This window comes from Papio anubis, chromosome 11, assembly GCF_008728515.1.
Source record: "Papio anubis isolate 15944 chromosome 11, Panubis1.0, whole genome shotgun sequence".
NCBI classification, from domain to species: Eukaryota; Metazoa; Chordata; class Mammalia; order Primates; family Cercopithecidae; genus Papio; species Papio anubis.
The window spans coordinates 82,872,446-82,887,316 of NC_044986.1; positions in this window are offsets into that span (position 1 = coordinate 82,872,446).

Below are 14,871 nucleotides of genomic sequence, written 5' to 3' on the forward strand. Positions count from 1 at the left end.
TTAAGTTAATGATGTATCAGTATTTTAACAAATATACCACACTAATGCAAGATTTTAATAATAGAGGAAACTGGCCGGGCATGGTGGCGCACACCTGTAATCCCAGCACTTTGGGAGGCTAAGGCGGGCAGATTACCTGAGGTCAGAAGTTCGAGACCAGCCTGGTCAACATGGCGAAATCCCATCTCTATTAAAAATGCAAAAAAATTAGCTGGGCATGGTAGCACACGGCTGTAGTCCCAGCTACTTGGGAGGTTGAGTCAGGAGAATCGCTTGAACCTAGAAGGTGGAGGTTGCAGTGAACCAAGATAGTGCCACTGCACTCCAGCGTGGGCGACAGAGCAAGACTCCGTCTCAAAATAAATAAATAAATAATAGAGGAAACTGGGGAAGGGGATTGGGGAGGGAGCTATATGGGAACTCTGTACTATGTGCACAGTTTTTCTATGAGCCTAAAATTGTTCTAAAAAAGTCTATTTTTTAAAAATGAATGTACTCTTCTTGCACAGTCCCCAGAATGATATTTCTAAAACATACATTTGAGAAATCACTTTCCTCTCCTAAAAGAAGAAAATATTTTGCTCCCCACTATCTATGGGAGATAAGTTCATATCCCATAGGCATAAGTAATTTGCATTGGCATTTATGGTTATGTTCTACCCTGCCATACCTCTCTTTCCCTCCTCTCCTGACTAGCTGGGCCAGACTACTTGACTCCATGCCCAGCTCATGCAGTCCTCTCTGTCTAGAACTTCCCTCTCCCTCTGCACTTGTGGAGCCTCACACTTATGGAGTCATAGACTCTCCCATAAATGAATCAGTCATCCTCTAGTCCTTGGTTCCACCAGTTCTATGTTAAAAGAAGATACGGGCCAGGTGCCATAGCTCATGCCTGTAACCCAGCACTTTGGGAGGCCAAGTTGGGAGGATCGCTTAAGGCCAGGAGTTCCAGACCAGCCTGGTCAACATAGTGAGACCCTGTCTCTACTAAAAAGTTTAAAATTAGAGCCAGGTGCGGTGGCTCACACCTGTAATCCCAGCACTTTGGAAAGCCGAGGCAGGCGGATCACAAGGTCAGGAGATTGAGACCATCCTGGCTAACACGGTGAAACCCCATCTCTACTAAAACTACAAAAACAAAATTAGCTAGGTGTGGTAGTGGGTGCCTGTAGTCCCAGCTACTCAGGAGGCTGAGACAGGAGAATGGCACGAACCCGGGAGGCGGAGCTTGCAGTGAGCCAAGATCCCTCCACCGCATTCCAGCCTGGGCGATAGAGTGAGACTGTCTCAAAAAAAAAAAAAAAATTAGGCCGGGTGCGGTGGCCCATGCCTGTAATCCCACACTTTGGGAGGCAGAAGTAGGTGGATCATTTGAGGTCAGGAGTTCGAGACCAGACTGACCAACATGATAAAACCCCGTCTCTACAAAAATGCAAAAAAATTAGCCGGGTATGGTAGTGCGCACCTGTAGTCCTAGCTACTTAGAGGGCTGAGGCAGGAGAATCGCTTGAACCTGGGAGACAGAGGTTGCAGTGAGCCGAGATTGTGACACTGCACTTCAGCCTGGGCAACAGAGTAAGACTGTCTCAAAAAAAAACAAAACAAAAAAAGTAGCCAGGTGTGGTAGCATGTTCCTATAGTCCCGGTGAGGCAGGAAAATAGGGTCTGGAGGCAGGGAACATAAGGCCAATTCACACTTTAGCTATAACAGGAAATATCCTCTCCATAGGGCATTCGCCGTAAATGACTTTGTAACTTTACTTCATCCTCTCCATTTACATAGGGTGTACCCGAAGTAACCAGTGGAATCCTCTAAGGAGTATATAAACTCCCAGAAATTCTGTAATGGGGTCTTTGAGCCTCATGCTCTGGCCGACTCCCACACTGTGGAGTGTACTTTGATTATCAATAAATCCTTTCATTCCTTCCTTGCTGTGTTAGTGCTTTTTGTCCAATTCTTTGTTCAAGATACCAAGAATATGGACACTCTACCGTTAACATGTTTCTGTTAACACCAGCTACTTGGGACGCTGAAGTGGGAGATCACTTGAGCCCAGGAGTTCATTGGTTGCCAGTGAGCTGATTGTGCCACCGCACCCAGCCTGGGCACAGAGCTGACCCTTAGTCTATCTCAAAAAGGTTTAAAAACAAAAAAGAACCCAGCACTTTGGGAGGCCGAGACGGGCGGATCACGCAGGTCAGGACGACTATCCTGGCTAACACGCAAGCAACCCCCGCTCTCTACTAAAAATACAAAAACTAGCCGGGCGAGGTGGCGGCCAGAAGTCCTGAAGCATTTGAGGCTGAGGCAGGAGAACAAGGAACCCGGAGGCGGAGCTTGCAGTGAGCTGAGATCCGCCACTGCACTCCAGCCTGGGTGACAGAGCCAGACCCCGCCTCCAAAAAAAAAAAAAAAAAAAAAAAAAACAAAAAACAAAAACAAAAGAAGATACAGCAAAGCAGATATTTGTTTTTGTCATTTTTGTGCTTCTTTCTAGTAAGAATTTAGAAGATGGATATGGGCCAGGTGCAGTGACTCACACCTGTAATCCCAACACTTTGGGAGGCCAAGGTGGGCGGATCACCTGAGGTCAGGAGTTTGAGACCAGCCTGGCCAAGGTGGCGAAACCTCATCTCTACTAAAAATACAAAAATTAGCTGGGTGTGGTGGCTGGCGCCTGTAATTCCGGATACTCGGGAGGCTGAGGCAGGAGAATCGCTTGAACCTGGGAGGTGGAGGCTGCAGTGAGCGGAGATGGCTCCGCTGTACTCCAGCCTGGGCAACAAGAGTGAAACTCCATCTCAAAAAAAAAAAGGGGGGGGTTTATATATTAATCTTGGAAATGTTGAAAAATAATTCTGATAGCCATGAGTGGGTGAGGAATTAATAACCTTGAGATGGAAACAGTGGAAGCAGAACAAGGCTATTGAATGTCAGGGAAAATCTACTTGGGCTCACTTCCTAGGTGAGAGGCAGCAGGACACCCAGTTAGGAGCAAGATCCCAGCAGTGAGGCCCTGCTCCCTGACTGCTTGCCCACAATGACGTCAGGAGAGAGTCCTCTGGGGTGTCACCTGCTCTGAAAGCCAATCTGCCTCTGAATGCTGCTTGCCCAAGCGAGGATGCCATGGCCATACAGTTTCAGGTATTTAACTTCCAGGGCATGACTGAGTGGAGCTGGAGGTGGCAGCAACATTACCGATGTCATGGTCTCTACCTCCATATTGTGGAGCCTTGGGAGAGAGTGTGAGAACAAAGGCAAGCTCCAGCTACTCAGGAGGCTGAGGACAGGAGGATCTCGTAAGCCGAGTTCAAGGTTGCAGTGAGCTATGATCATGCCACTGCACTCCCACCTGAGTTACAGAGCAAGGCCCTGTCTCTAAAAGAACTTTTTTAAATAAAAGAACAACGGCAAGCAGCCTCCTAGGTGCTGAGTTGCTCTACTCTTACCTAGGGAGAAGGCTACCATTTACTGAGTCCTATTTTTTGCCAGCCACAGTGCAGATTTCCCTGCATTGTAATTTGCATTGTTATTTACATTGTCATTGATGTCTCATCTCCTTATCAGAGCTGCATTATCCTACCACTTCTCTGATAGGACTCTTAAGGAATACTGTACAATGGTAAATGACTTGCCTAAGGTCACCCAACTGATTAATGTGACAGAGCCAGGGTTTTAAACCAAAACTATCTTTCTCCAAAGGTTCCAGGCATGAAGCATGTGCTGTCCTGGGCCCTGAATATCAAGCCAGTAGAGGAACCCCATCCTTCTGTTGTCATTTCAAGCCAGAGGCTCAAGCCAGGAGGAGTGAGGATCAAGATCAATAACTCAAAGCTGTTTAGAAGAAGAAGCCAAATTCAAGGAGGAGTGAGGAATTGTAGGTGGAGAAGCTTTGACCTGGGGAGAGATCAGGTATTTGTGAGCAGCAAAGGTAAGGTGGCAGACAGAGATCTAACAGGCCAGGTTGTTGAAGTCAAGGTCACAGTGTCTTGTCTTAACCAGCCCATGTCTCTTCTTGCCCTGCCCACTTGGTTCTTGACAGCATCCAGATGTATTGCTGGGGCTTGAAGGGAGCTCCTCCACCATAAGCGGCTCTTCCTCCCTTCACAGCGTCCTGTCCCACGGCTGGGTCATGGGCTCTGCAACTGGCCTTTGGGGCAAAGAAAAGGGAGGAATTGTGCTTTCTGAGAAGTGCTCAGGAATAACCTGGGTGGAGGTTTCTTCGTGTGAGGAACTCCAGCCTCTGAGTGGGCAGAGGAGCTCTTCGGCTTGCCCCCATTCCTCTGATGCACCCCTAACCTGGCCCATAGTTTGGGTCGTTTGGGCAGCCCTGCATATTCCCTGAGCTGAGGGGCCTCTCCCAGGAGAGTGGGAAAGAATTCTGTCCTTTGTGTAACTCGCTTCATTATGTATGAGTGTTGGCTCCCTTGGTTGAAAAATGATCACTCTATTGGGTTCTCCCAGCTTGAGGCGAAAGCTTTTGGAAGCTCAGGCAGCTTGGAGGAGTTCGTGGATTAGAGAATGTTGAAGTTGGAGAACTATAGCGGGGCCTAAAAAATCTTCCAGAATCAAGACGGTGCCTGACGCCCTACCTAGCCCCTCTCCAGCACGGGAACCCCGGGCCCTTGGCAATCATGTCTGCGCAGCTTGGGCCCCATATCCAACAGGGGAGCACGCCCCAATTTACTCTCACCCCACCAGTCGAGTGGAGGGCAGGTGACCTGCCAGTTCTCGAAAGAAGCCAGATGACTGACTTTGGTCGCCTCATCACAGGTTAATCCATAAGAAGAGCTTGGAACAGCGCCCGGCAGAGTCTCAGTGCGCCCAAAGTGTGTGCGGGTATGATTACCATCGCCAGCAGCTGAGCTGGGAAAAGGATCTGACTAGATAATTTTGGCAATAACTCGACAAACTATCGAATGTGGACAGTGAAACGCATTCCAAGGTTTCTAAAAAGCTCCCGTTGTGACACCCTCTGTGTCCTCCCCAGGCCCGGCGGCCTCCGGGCCAGCGACACCCGACCTCGCGTGGTCCGGGCTACCCAAGGACGTCCAGAGGCGTGGCGGAGACTTGGCGGCTGAGTGCAGGCCCGGCTGCCGCCCAGCAGGACCTGGGCGAGGCCTGCGGCCCGGGCGGGGCCAGGGTTGGGCTCTGTCAGAGCTGCGCAGCAGCCACCCCGCCCGGGCCTCCCTGCCCCCACCTGTGACCTGGATTCCGCGGTTCCTGTGCGAGGGCGGAGGGTGTAAAGGACAAGAGCAAATAAAGGTCTGTGGCCCGGAGAAACTTCAACTCCTGGAATTGGTGCACCAAGGATACTTTAAGGCGAGGGGTCGGGGTGTGTAATAATTTACCCGGTTCATCTGTGTACACTGGCCTCTCTAGCTTACACCAACACATGTTTACCGGGTTCGCACCCGAGCCAGAGGCGGTTAGTTTAGTAATCCCACAGCGGCTTCTGCCTGCTTTCTAGGAGACGGATCTGGGCCCAGGGGAGGCTTCAAAACATTAACATTTCAAATAAATGCCCCCGGAGTTGGGGGCGGGTGCCTCGGACTGCTTCTCCCCCAGAACTCCCCTTTGCACTGGGGTCACCCCGGGCATTACCCTTGGGGCCGCCTGGGCTGCCTTTGTTGCGCAGGGGACCTTCCAGGCCATGTCAGTGGCCCGGCTGCTCTGCGGGACGGTCCTGGCTCCGAAAGCGGGCGCGGGGGCGCTGAGCCAGGGCCAGCTCTAGATCGCGTCGGCTCCGCTGTCAGTTATCATCCGCGTGGTGCTGGGGCCTCCCGGGACCCGGGAGCCGCGGCAGATTAGGCCACCCGCCCCAACCTGGGTTTTGAGCTACTTATCTGAGGCTTGTGAGTCCAAAAGGGCTTAGCAACCGCAGCCGTGGCAGCCCCAAGGACATGAACACCCGCACCTCCGAGCCTTCCCCTGTGGAGTACCTTGGAGGTGAGGTCTGCGCAGCCCCAGGAAGAGGGTGTGGGCGCAAACCCGCGGTGGGGAGCTAGGCCTGCCGGCTGCACGGTTCCTGCCATTCTCTCTGCGCCCTTTCTCCCATGCTCGCAGTGTTCATCCAGCTGAAACTGATTAACACAGCAAACCCAACACCCACAGACCTGTGGCCCCTTCTTTCCCTTCTCGCCTCCTCGGCAACCCTTGAAAGCACTCAAGTACGAAGTTGTAATTGCAATTATAATTAACTGCGTTCGACTTGGGCTTCCCCAGGTCTTGGCTTCCGTTAGGACAGTGTCCCAGGTCTCCCTGTCCCAGGCAGCCCCAGTTCCCAAGAAATAGTTGAATGGATGGATGTTTGCATCCCCTACCCAACTTCAGACTGTGTACTCCTTTCTCTCCAAGCACAGAGATTCTACTGGAAGGCCCCAGGGATGGTGGAAAGGGCACTAGGCGTGAGGTTTGGTAAAATGAGGACAATACCGGTACCCCTCCATCTCTCCTTCCCAGAAAGGGATTTAGGAGGCACAAGTAAGATAGCTACACGACTCCTGGCCAGTTGACAAGCAGAAGGTCCCGGCAACCTGGGTTTTATCTCCTGTTGTCCAGAAGCCACAGTGGGTCTCCTGATGCAGAGCCTGCCTGGCAGTGTTGTTACAGTGGGTAGCAGCAGACATGAGCAGGTCAGGAGAGCCCCCACCTCCAAACCCAGGAATATCAGAAGACCATCAGGTGATGGTCAGGAGGCTGTTAAGCTGTCTAAAATAGTAATTGATCACACCCAGCGCCAGAGAAAGGCAGTCTCCCCAACAGATAGAAAAACCCAAAACTGGTGATCAGCTTCCCAATTAGATCTGAGGAGTTGGGCGAGTAGGCTCAAGCATGTGACCTAAGAGACAAAATGGTGGAGTTTAACTGGCATATGAGTTCTCTCTGGGAATGTAGCAGGATCAGCCACAGACAAAACTCCTCAGACAATGAGTTAAAGAAGGAAGGGGTTTATTCGGCCGGGAGCATAGGCAAGCCTCCTGTCTCAAGAGCCGAGTTCCCTGAGTGAGCAATTCTTGTCCCTTTTAAGGGCTCACAACTCTAACGGGGTGTGCGTGAGAGGGTTGCGATTGACTGAGCAAGCAGTGGGTATGTGACTGGGGGCTGCATGCACTGGTAATTAGATCAGAACAAAACAGGATAGGGATTTTCACAGTACTTTTCCATACAATGTCTATAATCTATAGATAACATAACCAATTAGGTCAGGGGTCGATCTTTAACTATCAGGCCCAGGGTGTGGTGCCAGACTGTCTGCTTGTGGATTTCATTTCTGCCTTTTAGTTTGTACTTTTTCTCTCTTTGGAGGCAGAAATTGGGCATAAGACAATATGAGGGGTGGTCTCCTCCCTTATTCCCCCCTTTGAGACTCTCACTCAATAGTGGGAGTTCTCACTTTCATTTTTACTACCTATGTCTTCTTGCAAGACAGATCAATAGTGATTTATATAGCACACTTGTGCTGAAGCATTTTGGTGAACTAAGGTAGCAATGAAGCTTTTTATCATTTGAAAAAGTACAGGTAGCAAACAAGGAACGGTAAGTAGTTTCCTATTACTATTATAACTCTTATAAGAGTTTTAAATCCTCCTAGCGCTGGGAACCATTTTCTAAACATGGCCCCAGGATCAAATCCATGCCACACTTGCACAGGCACATGTGCCAGTTTTGTCATATCTTTATGTCTTTAGCTACTTACCCTTGATTATCTACATGTAGGCAGCAATTAGTAAAGTTAAATTTCCTACAGACCTCTCCTTCAGCTGCTGGCAAGTAGTCGAGAGCTAATTTATTTTGATAGAGAGCATTTCTCATCTGAGTTTCTTGCCAGGCCAGAATAGTCAAGGCTCTGCCAGTTTTATTCGTGATTATTTTTAAGACAGCTTATAACTGTGTGATTCGGTTGATCATGTAAATGGAGGTCTGGTATCACTACGAGCCATCCTGTGCCTGAGTAGCAGGCCTATAATATTGTATGATTCTCTCAGGGGGCCATTTATCATTTTTTCAATTTCCTATAGCTATGCTTCTCTTTTCACGGGAAGCATAGACAGGGAAGCCCAGGAGTTCACCTGTTTTTATGGGCAGTAGGAAGAAAGATGGTTTAATAGTGCCAATAACACAACTACTTGTCCACTGGTCAGGCAGCTTAGCATAGGCTCTATGTCCACATATCCAGTATAGCCCAGTGGGGGCCGTCCAGTCCTGGTGGGATTCTGGGTGGGCCTAAACGGTCTGCAACTTTGGAAATTTACTGAATGGATTTTTCTCTGTGTGGTTTGAACTCCACCATGTTGTCTTCCTGCAGGAAGGGTGAAGTCCTTCTCCACTGTTGCTATACAGTATTGTCTAATGATTGAGGCTTTTAGGACCTAGAAGTGATCAGGGTGATTCTTTTGGGCCAGGAATTCATCAGGAACTGGGTCCGTAGGTACTAATTATCGGGCTTCCTATGGCCATTGATCTCTTATTACAGTTCCTTCACATATATAGCATGTGACATTGAGAGACTTGGCTACATGCTCGGCTAATTGCAAAAACAAATTTCTTGTTTTTCCTGGAATTTCCGGTACTGACACTTTTAGTTTATCATAGAAGTTTTGAAATACTGGCTCAGGAGAGCATTTATAAACTTTTTCTGAAACCACAATATTTACTTGAAGATCTAGTCTGGCTCCATTAATTTTTAGGGTTACACGTTCCCCTTTTTTTCCAGCGAGGATCAGGGGATTGGTTATTACTAGCTCTAAGGGGTTACATTGTCCTTTAGTACAGGAAGAGCCATTTTTTTCTTTCTGAAGGTGGACTGGATCCTTTTTTTTTTTTTTTTTAATCTAAGTGGCCTAAATGGCACAAGACCAGTATTTACATTTATTTCCACACAGTCCTAATTTATGACAGATGTACTTATTTTCTGCCATATAGCCTCTTTTCTAATTAAGAGAACTACACCTTATTCCTAACTTATTACTATTAATGACAGCACAGGCATAAAATTTTAAGGTGACTTGTTTGAGCACCCTTTCTTTTTTCTGTTTTGGCTAACACTTTACTCGTATCGTTTATAAGCCCCTACCAGTCCTCAGTCCTTAATCTTATTTTTAAAACTGTGGTCATGGGAGGCTCAGATGGGTCATAACACACATCAGGTTGGTCATTTCCTGGGCTACATACCTTGTATAGACTGACATTATACAAACAAGTTCTTTTTAGATTTCCAGTACACTTATAATAACTGTAAAATAATAGGACCGTATCAACCTTTTGTCCTACCTCAGTGACTTGATGTATACACTAGGAACAGCCCTCAGTCTGAGGAAGGTCAGTTGAAGTCCCTACTGTGCAAGTCCAAATTTTAAGGAAAATGAGTCCCACAATGAGTTTCCTCATGCTTCGGCTGTGCGTGGACCAGTCAGTTTCCAGGTATGACTGGAGCAGGGCTTGTTGTCTTCTTCAGAGTCACTTTGCAGGGATTAGCGAAGCTGCTCCCATCCATGTACTGCTCACAGTCTACTGATGTTTAAGGGTGGTCTCGGAGGTTGGACCTGCTAGAATAAACTGAGTCCAACACCTCTACACAGTTATGCTCAACTGGGTTCTCTGATACTGGGAGGAAGGTGGTGGGGTTTAGGGTGTTGCAAACTTCAGTGGTTATGTGGGGATTTTCACATAGCAAGCTTTGGTACTTGGTTAATCTAGCATTTGTTAACTAATAATGTCCTTTGGTATTTATTAAAGTTACCACAGCATAGGGAGCCTTAGGTTAGTTTATATGGCCTAAGGGTTAGTTTATCTGCTTTTTGTGCTAACAGGGCCATTGCTGCTAGGGCCCTTAGACCTGGGGGTCAGCCTTTGGAAACCCTGCCTAGTTGTTTTAAGAGATAGGCCACTGGGCCGGGCGCGGTGGCTCAAGCCTGTAATCCCAGCACTTTGGGAGGCCGAGACGGGTGGATCACGAGGAGATCGAGACCATCCTGGCTAACACGGTGAAACCCCGTCTCTACTAAAAGATACAAAAAACTAGCCGGGCGAGGTGGCGGCGCCTGTAGTCCCAGCTACTCGGGAGGCTGAGGCAGGAGAATGGCGGGAACCCAGGAGGCGGAGCTTGCAGTGAGCTGAGATGCGGCCACTGCACTCCAGCCTGGGCGACAGAGCGAGACTCCGTCTCAAAAAAAAAAAAAAAAAAAAAAAAAAAGAGATAGGCCACTGGTCTTGGCCAGGGCCCCACAGTCTGGGTTAAAACTCCAACTGCCATTTTTTCTCTTTCTGACACATAGAGTGTGAAGAATTTTGTCAGGGCAGGTAGCCTCAGAGCTGGGTCCAACATGAGTTTTTCTTTTAACTCATGAAAACTTCGTTGCTGTTGGTTGTAATAGATGTAGTTTATCTAATTTACATTTTTATTAACTGTCACCTACTAAAATATTAGCTTAAATCCTGCAGCTATTTGATTTCAAGCTTTAAATTGATCTGGTATTCCTCGTGGGACTCCAATTGCATCTAAATAGACATAAGAGTCGAAAGACCCATAAGGGGCTTCTCTTGCTTTACAATGTCTCATTTTTTTTCCTTCTGGTTGATGAAATGCCAGGGAGAAAGGGATAGCCAATTGGACTAAAGTACAAGTGCCACTCCAGTTATTCGGCAGAGTGCCCAGTAAAGGTCCACCACAATACCACCACACATCCGCTCAGGGATGAACAAGGGCTGACTGATTGATACGCTCTTGAAAATTCTTAAGCTCATCACATCCCTTCAGGTCTCTAAGGAATGCTAAGTTTCCTCCCTGTCGTGAGAGACACGAAGTGAACTTAGTGTTGGGAGACAGAAGCTAGATGGCCCTCAGAAGCTGACCCGCAAGGTGCTGGACTTCGGGAAATAGCAGAGAGAGTTTGGCATGACTTATTACTCTAGGCTGTAGAATTCTGGAAAAGAGCAACTATGCAGCCTATGCCTGGTCAACTGGAGGACCACCTTAGTGGAAGGGGGACAGTCTGGGCCTCTGGCCTGCCATGTGCACAAGCATGATAATTGCTTTCGTTTAATGTGCAGGTGGAATATTTGATCCATTTTAACCAGGCATTTGCATCTTGGTATCCTGTCTTAATTGCTTAAGTTTGTTTTAAGTCTTTAACTTCTATGATCCTCTAGTAAAATGAATGTATGGTTCTAGGAAATTACAAAAATTGGTTGGGGCAGTCCATCCTTGCTCTTTAGTGGTCCACAGAACGTTGGACCAACTATGGCATGAAAGCTCTACATCAGGGGGCAAGACTCCTCCTTGGCAATGGGGTCTTTATTGAAATCTCCCTGGATTAAATGGTCCTAGTTTACTAATGCCCAGTCTGAGGAAAGTCAGGAGGGACAGAAGTACTTCTCTGAAGTAGAAAGCTGTCTTTGACTTGGCAAGTCCCCACAGGGTATAACAAGGCAAGCATTAAATGCAATAGTTTGAGGCAAAATTGACTTGGTTATGTTAATAACTAGATGGTCAGCAATAGAGCACGGAAAGAAGAAAGAGTAACAGAATAGATGAAAAAAGTTAGATTTTTCTTAGCTTTAGTTTGGTAGGGTTTTCCCCTGGGACTGTGGCCTGCAACTCTGGAGCGGGTGGCACTTTCTTGACTCGGGTGTGATGAGTCCATCCTTTTTTGCTGTACTAACAGCAGTCTTGGTGGTTAACAGCACAAATAGCGTCCTTCCCAGGCTGGCTTGAGTTTTTCTTCTTTCCACCTTTCGATGAGAACGTGATCTTCAGGCTGGTGCTGGTTTACCGGAAATTCTAGGTGTGGTACATGTGCTAAAAGACTTTTAGTTTTTGAGAGAAAGGAAAGTGGAAGATAAACCAAGTATATAATTTCTAAGAAATTGACCTTTTGTTTTAAATGTGGGGACCTTGGCAGTGGACTTTATAGTCCTTAGTGCTTTTTTACTGAGAAATTTCCTTTAGCTCCTATTTTTATTCGTTTTTAGACCAAAGAAAGCTAAACACTATTTTATATTTAATAATGCTTTTTGTATGATTTTTATACCAGATAAGCTAAATTTTATCTTTATATTAGTGTGTTATTAATGTTAAACCTAATTTTAATAAAACCTTGTAGACACATTTATCTAATTTTTAGTGTTTGACTATAAGGTAAGATTTTATAGACTCTTTTTAACCTTTTATAATTTTTGCTAAAGAGCAGGTTGGTACTTTAAGAAAAAGCTGTTATGCTTTTACTTTAACGTCTAGTTCACAGAAAAACTGGATAATACTTCTTTAACTTTAGCTAATATGTTTACACACAGAATTCTCTTTACAATTAACGTTTTAAAACTTGCTTAAACCTTCAAAACAATAATTTTTTAAACTTTTTAATGTAGGTAAAAATGTACGTTCTTATGCTTCCTTATAATCCTTTTACTAAAGGTATATTTTACTTTTTTTATACACCTTGCACATAAACTGGTTTTTTTTTCCAATAGTTTTACATTCAGGAGGCCTAGTTACTTTTAAATTATACAACATTTTTTGCATAAATTCTTAACACACATTTTTTTATAACTTTTTTTCTACAAATTTTACAGGCAATTTTTCAACATGCCTTAACTTTCTGACTTATTACAAACATTTGTTTCTTTAAACAACCAGTTAATTTATTTCAGGACAAGAATTTACCATATAACACTCTTTTTATATAAATTCCACACCACCCCCCTTTTTTTCCTTTTTATTCCTTTTTTTCCCCCCAAAGATGATAATCATTCTTTTCTAAAGCAAACCTGTTTTTATGTCTGTGGACTAGATTGTCTGAGGCCAAAAGAATAGAAGCTACTATAATACATGTTACACTCTTAACTTTTAGCAAACTTTACTTTTCTTGAAAACCTTGTAAGTTTGGGATTTTAATTATCCTTTGCTATTAATAAGACCTTGTTTTGTCCAAATTAACTTAGAATTGGTATAGATGGCTTTTTTTTCTTAACTACTTGTATATCTCGTTCTCTCTTTCTCTTTGACTTTCCCTCTCTTTGACTTTCCTTTTGCCTCTGTCTCTTCCTCTCTCTGTCTGCCTTTTTCTTTCTCTCTCTCTCTCCTTGACTCCCTCTTTGTCTCTCTCTTTCTCGCTGTCTCTTCCTCTCTCTCTTTGCCTCTTTTCCTCTCTGTCTCTTTTTTTTCTCTCTCTCTGCTGGTCTTTTCTTGCCTTTTTCACTTATGCTGCTATTCTCTCAACCACTGTGTGTTGGGGGCGAGAGGTCTAAAACCAGCTGTAACCAAGTGTCTATGTACAGGAACTGGTCTGGGTTCCCTGGCTTACAGGTTACCTTGTGCCATACCTTTGAAACAAGGGACCTGTCCAGGCTTCCTTCTAATGGCCAACTTACCTCTAATGCTGGCCAGTCTATCTCACACAAAGTTTTAAGTTTTCCCGGTGTCATAGTATTCCATAGTCTCCCTTAAATCCTTGTTTTTGAAAATTTTCAACATAGTTCCTAGTGGTGTGGGCTTACTTTGTGCCTCACCTATGTTTCTTCGAGACAAAACACCACACTCACACCACATGCACACCACAAAACAAAGAATAGGTAAAAAGGGCACACACACGCTTTTGTAGTTTACACCAAAGCAAAATCAAAACCAAAACCAGAGTATCCAGAAATCCAAGCCAGGTCAAAACCAAAACCAAAGTATCAAGAAATCCAAGTCAAGTCAAAAACAAAAACCAAAGTGCCAGTACAGTCACACCATGGGTGATCAGGCCACGCTTCCACTCAAATGGATTAGGCAAGTTCCCAAGACCAGACCTGTCAAGCAATTCAAACCAAGTCAAAACCAAAACCAAAACCAAAGTGCCAATAAAGGCACACCGTGGGTGATCAGGCCACGCTTCCACTCAAACAGAGTGGGCAAGTTCCAAAGACTAGTCTTGCCAAGTTTCAGATGTCCAGACTCCAAGTACCAGTTCCTTTCCAGTGTTCAGCCACTGTGTTGATCCTCCACGGAGGCCTGCCACACACTGCTCTGGTGAGGCATACCACTGGGGTAAATGCCTACCTGGGAGCGCTCTCAGGATCCGCATCGCTAGGGCTGGTAGGAGTCCCCTGCAGGAATGTTCCAGAGGGCAGGCTTAAGCCTAAGGAGCTGCCTCGACCATTCGCCAATCACCTTGCTTCCCGGTCAGGGAACCAAGAAATGTAGCAGGACGAGCCACAGACAAAACTCAAGACAATGAGTTAAAGAAGGAAGGGGTTTATTTGGCCAGGAGCATCGGCAAGCCTCCTGTCTCCAGAGCCAAGCTCCCCGAGTGAGCAATTCTTGTCCCTTTTAAGGGCTTACAACTCTAAGAGGGTGTGTGAGAGAGAGTCATGATTGATTGAGCAAGCAGGGGGTACGTGACTAGGGGCTGCATGCACTGGTAATTAGATCGAAACAAAACAGGATAGGGATTTTCACAGTGCTTTTCTATACAATGTCTGTAATCTATAGATAACATAACCGATTAGGTCAGGGCTGTCCAGCTTGTTTCTTACTAGCAATCTTTAACTTCCAGGCCTAGGGTGTGGCACTGGGCTGTCTGCTTGTGGATTTCATTTCTGCCTTTTAGTTTTTACTTTTTCTCTCTTTGGAGGCAGAAATTGGGCATAGGACAATATGAGGGGTGGTCTCCTCCCTTAGGAACACTCAACTGGTAAGAGAAAAATACCTTGTGAGCATGCACACCACTTCAGTAAACACACTGTGCCAGGGGCCCCTCCCAAGTGCTGGCAGACCACCCCAAGGGAAGAATCAGGGGAGAAGGGGTGCAACCACCCCACACACCCTCCAAGCTTGCCAGCTTATAAGATTCCAAGTCAAAGGCCAAACCGTGCACTTGAATCTCTCA